Source organism: Porites lutea, chromosome 10 (assembly GCF_958299795.1).
Source record: "Porites lutea chromosome 10, jaPorLute2.1, whole genome shotgun sequence".
NCBI classification, from domain to species: domain Eukaryota; kingdom Metazoa; phylum Cnidaria; class Anthozoa; order Scleractinia; family Poritidae; genus Porites; species Porites lutea.
Genome location: NC_133210.1, coordinates 25440545 through 25446544, shown reverse-complemented (window position 1 = coordinate 25446544; position 6000 = coordinate 25440545).

The window sequence follows — 6000 nt, the reverse complement described above, 5'->3', positions numbered from 1 at the left end:
AGTTCTATCGTCTTTGTATTCTGCAAATTGCGTTTATATATGCCCAGTTATTAGTGTAGGTGTAGATAATTAAGCGTTTACCGTATTGACTCCTGCTCTGAACATTCCGATTGAATTCACATTAATTTCTTCCGGGGTGAGTTCGCCTTTCATTAATAGATAGGTCAGTAGAGGTACACCTGCAATATAAAAATATAACTAAGACAGGCTGGAAAAAATAATGCTACAGTTAAGCCTTCATCGCGGTAAAACGAGTAAAAATTGCAAAAGCTAAGCAAAGTACTCGCTGTTACTTTACTAAATGTTTTGAAAGTTTACCAAAACGTTCTAATAGGCCATTTGCACGATGGCGTCATTTTACTACTACGACCAGAATCCTTTTCGTTTTTCCTTTCATATTTAAATTTTGTAATCCTAGTGAGGTTTAAATAACAAAAGCTCTAATTTGCACAAGAAAGCAAAACCCTGGAGGATTCTGGTCGTAGTAGTAAAATGATGTCATAGTGCAAATGGCCTATCGTTTGAAAACTGAAACTGGTGTGTGTTATCGTCGGTGCCCATTGCCAGCATAACTTTCCTAATGCACGAGGCGTTTTCAGTGGAAAGAATCTTAATATTCTGAGAAAAATGAAAATTTTGTTACTTTTTTAGAATTAATTTTTTCATGTCCCACCTTCTGGTAAGTGAAATCCCAGCAAGTACAGCAAGTAAAAAAAAGGCCTAAAAAGTTTAATAGACCGGTGTAGATATCAGGCCTTCGTTCCAGTTGACTCAGCCTTCCTGTAGAGCTGGGGGCAGACTTGTCTGCTGACAGACAAAATTTTACAAAGGAAAGAGTCGCAAGGCATAATAGGGACCTTCAGATCATGAGAACAGCGACAGCAGCGAAAACCTCACTTAAAAAATGAATTCACGTTTTTTCAAATCTTCATCGCGATTATTTCAAATCACTCACTTTGTCAAATGGATTGGAACTCTTCTGGAGTTGAACCACTAAGAACCTTATCCAAGTTCAGAAAGAGAAAGAAAATTTCATCTTTGCTTGTTTAGGTCCTCCAGGAAACCTGAAATTAGGAGGCAATTTTCGAACGGGTGGCGGGTGGCCTCTCGAGTCTTTTTTCGGGGGGCTCCGAGTAAGATTGATGAGAAAACTATCAGTTATTTTACTGTTAATCGGTGTTTCAAAGCAAAAATTATTGTTTTCATCGACGATCTTTCATTTGCGGTCGGCTGAGTGCTTTTTCACGGCTTGCTCATGAATAAACTACCGGTTATCTATCTGGTATTCAATGTAATGTGGTCATGTTCTAATAAGCCTTCTTCTAACATGTTTTTAACTGAAGTAATTGAAGTTCACTGGTTTGAGAGATGGCATCACTTGTGTCGTGTACGGCCGTATCGCCTCCATGGTTCTCAGTGACTTACCGTTAATAGTTAACCCTTTAAGTGCCAATAGTTACCAACAATAATATCTATACATTGTCAAGAGATAAAGTTATGAGAATTTATAAAATGATCACCAAAGGGAAAATGCCATGATCTTTTATCAAATTCTCTCAAGTAATTCTTACAGGAAATGTATGGAGATCAGTTTGGAGAATTTGTATGTAGATATTGGGGCTTAAAGGGTTAACTAAGAAAGACCTCTAGAAGGCAAAATTGAGATTGACCCTGTGTTAACATGAATAAAAAGATTCTTTCTCTCTTTAACACGGAAACAATTATCTTTCGCATAAAAGTATCATGCAAAGGCATTTTTACAGGAAATATTCTATCAATGGGGTTCCCAACAGAGTTGGAAAATTACGGAAATTACAGGGGGTGGGGGGGGGAGGGTATGACAAGCACCCCCTGGAATGGAAATTCCAGGGGGATGGGGGGTCTAAAACAAAAGTGCCCTCCGAGGGGGGGTATGGATATTTTTTGGAACTACACATTTAAGTTTTAGAAGCCAATGCAGTAAGGAAAGCCATACGCGAATTACTTCTTAATATCGAAAATTATGTATCTGCCACAATCTCAACATCTACAATCATGGACAAAAGTCTTGGGACAGTTGTACAGTTCGAACGCTCTTTAACACACGCTAAATTCATATCCGCGCGCAACTAACACTGCACGTCCTAACCCCATCCCCCCACCCCACGGACAGTGTTGAAACCGTCAAGGCACAATTTCTTTGATCTTTCGACATTGTATTGGGTGGGGAAGGGGGAGGGGTTATGGATTTTTTAAATGAAAGCACTGCTTTGTGGAACAGTTCTTGTGATACACGGAGAACTCACTGTTATGCTCTCACTGTAAGAAGGACTTTTGTCCAGGATTGTAGGTATAATCTGATTGACACTAATGACTTAACTTGACTTCACTATGACGTCATATCGTTGAATTATTAACTGGACCGATATTTATCACTCTTTCTTCTAGAAATAGCTATAAAGAAACATGTCTAAAGAACAAACAAAAAGCGAACTGCGGTGATAAACATAAGGAAATATCAACGCATTTCTGGAGCGGAAAGAAAACTTTAACTTGACGTTTCGTATGTTAAAACATACATCTTCAGAAGTATAAACCGTTGAATAATTACAGAAATTTAAATGTGCAGTGTAACTAATGAAAGAAACAATCAGGGATCATTTCCGAATTTTGGCAAGAGGACGGTTGGACACCCATTGCAAAAAAAGGAGAATCTGCTGATTAAGGATCTAAAACCTTCCCTAAATAAAAATGTCAGCAGTGAAAAACTTGACCTTTTTTTAGTTTGCAGGCTTTATTAATATGGACATTTTCCTACCATACGTCATGTTTTATGTTTATCACCGCAGTTTGCTTTTTGTTTCTTCTTATGTCTGAAGAAATCATGAAGTTGACTAACACATTGATAGAGCGATTTTCGTATGATCTTGAAATGAAAACGCGCGAGCAAAACAGAAACAAAAAACAAACGGAAATAGAGCGATTTGATTGGTTTATTGAACGGATACAAACGCGCGTGGCTTTTGGTTGTTTAAGCGAACGCTCGGGTAAAAAACTTCATGCCCGAAGAACTCTCTAGAAATCAATCGATACTTCGCTTTGACGTCTTACTGCAACACGATTGGCCAATCCAACAATGCCTTCTTTCTTGATTAACCGATGGTCGTAACGGATCCCTCAGTACCAAAAGCAGGTTTATTAGGCCTGGGTTCGAAACTGTATCCCAGCAGCAGGCAGCACTCAGCATGCTGAACAAAGATCTTACTGGATTCATGCAGGGTTCTGCTAACAGGTTGATTATAACCCTAACTATTGTCATTTTGTCACCTAGTTTCAGATCGTTCAACGATTCATTTTAGGATACCGCGGAGAGCCTGCATCAATGGAGCTCAAGTTTTTGGCTGTTCCAGATAGAACTTTGAAGATAAAATTCTTTGATCACGAATAATTTCCCTGGCAGAAATGCAGTGAATCTGCCATTAAAGGGGTTGTTTCTTTGATGAGCATGCAAAAAAACGTGTGTCCAATGGCAGGATTAGCTCATTCGGTAGAACACTGAGCACTTGACTACAGAGAGGAAGGTTGTGGGTTCGATTACCAGGGCTGGACCAATACTCAGGGTCTTAAAATAACTGAGAAATGGAGGTACTCCCTTTGCACTGCAAGCGACTAGACCTTCATGTGGCTCGGATGGGCACGTAAAATGGCGATCCTGTCTCTAGATGGAGACGTAAAACTAGTGTCTCCAATTAGTACGTTCGTGCTAAATACCTTGACACTCAAATAAAGTGCATTTTGTTATAATATGATTATATATGATGATGATTTAAGTTATTATTACTGAAGCGTGGTTTTCTGGAGACTCGCTATGTTCCTTAACAAAATATTAGTCTACGCATAAAAAACTATGATCCATCTTTAAACTCAAGTCTGAGAAAAACTGGCCTTTAAGTGTCAAGACGTAAAGTTAAGAAAAAGCAATCTTTAAAAACCCGAAAAATGACAGGTACTGTGTACATGTAAAAGTTTAACTATAGAATTTTCCAAAGGATGTTATCCACAGATGCAAAAGTAAGCTTGTACTAATAATATTCTAAAATATATTGTACCATCTGAAAGTAGTGCTGAAGAGATTTCATTCAAGTGGTAACAACACAAAATTTCGTACAAAGACCATAAGTTTACCCCTGAATAGTACTAAATGACCATCAACTGTTGAAGAGGTCATTCATTCATTCATTCATTAAAAATTATGCGTACGTCAAGACAAGCTAAGACATGCTCACTATGTAAAAGTTACTGTACGTTCCTTTCTTCATTTGCCTGTTACATTCCCCGGTAAATTCAGGATAAAGGGAAGAGATTTCATTCAAATGCTAACAACACAAAATTTCGTACAAAGGCCATAAGTTTACCCCTGAATAGTACTAAATGACCATCAACGGTTTGAGAGGTCATTCATTCATTCATTCATTAAAAATTATGCGTACTTCAAGACAAGCTAAGACATGCTCACTTTGTAAAAGTTACTGTATGTTCCTTTCTTCATTTGCCTGTTACATTCCCCGGTAAATTCAGGATAAAGGGATGTTTAGTCTAGCAAATATTCTTCAAATAGCAGCTGCCATCCATCCACTGAGTTGAATTTTTGCTATTCTTGCTATGTTTGGATAGAAATGTTCAGAAAAAGGAACATTTCCATGTCCATTTTCAAAACAAAAATGTCTTAAGCAACAGGAACTACAAATACTCCCACTTTTTCCCAAAATAACAATGCCGGAAGCTAGTCCACTGGATCAGTTCTGCTGACAACTAAACAACATTGACCACGCCAGGGTGGGGTGGGGGGAGTGGTCATTGTGGTGCCAAATCTGTGGGATGGGCATCCCGGGGATAAGAAAGTCTAAAGTTCTAACAGTCTTTCTGTCAAGGATGGTAAGTGCAAGAAGAAGAATGAGGACGGCCGACCAGGGTTAAAATAAAGATTGAAGAATCAAGACTACAATGTGGCAAAATAGGAGAAATATAAAGGTTGACATCAGTTATTCACCCAGTCCAGTTGCCATCTTTTACATGAACTCAAAGGTGCTTGCTTAGAGGTCAAAGTATATTTGCACATTTGGTCACTGAATCTTTTATCCCCTGTAGTTCAGAACTTTCATAGAACATCATAACTCAAAACTATGAAAATCCCCTCTGAAAGTACATTTGAGGTTTGGTCTGCATTCTGAGCCCAAATTTCTAGCAGTCTTTTTTCTCTTTATACTCTCAGTCTGTAACCTGAGAAGACAGCCCAAAATTTTGAGATGCCACCACTGGCTTTCCCATGAAATGACATCTGAGAAACAAGCGCAGAAATTCCATACTGATGACGTGACACTACCCAGATCTGGTTAGAGCACCTGATTGGCTAAAAAAAAAAATTTTTCAGACATCATTTCACGAGGGATCCAGTGGGGCCGTTAACAAAACCCGGATCAGATTGCTCGGATCGGATCGGATTGTGGATCGGATCGGACTCCGGATCGGATCGGATCGGATTGGACTGACAATTCGCCTTAAATTCCCGCCAAAATGGTCACGTGACATCCCCCGGAATGAAGATGGCGGAGAGAAGAGTATGTATACAATCTTCTGTAACTAATTTAGTGTTTCTTTTCTTTTTTTTTATTGTAAAGTGATCTCGTTATTTTCTGAGCCTACTTGAACGGAGGTGACATTTAAGATGTCATTCGCTTATTGACAACAAGTCGTCGCTATCGTACCTTGCTTATTACCGCGATTTTCTTAATCGTCTCCTCTGAAAAGAAGCATTCAATCCAAGCTCAGTGAGAAAGAAGACCAATTCAGAAGAGAGTGGAGATGAAAAGAAAAACAAAATCATTGCAATGAGAGATACGTACATCTCTGTCCGCCATCTTCGATTCGGGAGACGTCACGTGACCAAGCCTCTTTTTGGAATTGTAATCGTATGAAGTTATGCAACAGAAAATTTCCCAGTGCAGTTCAGTTGAAAATAAT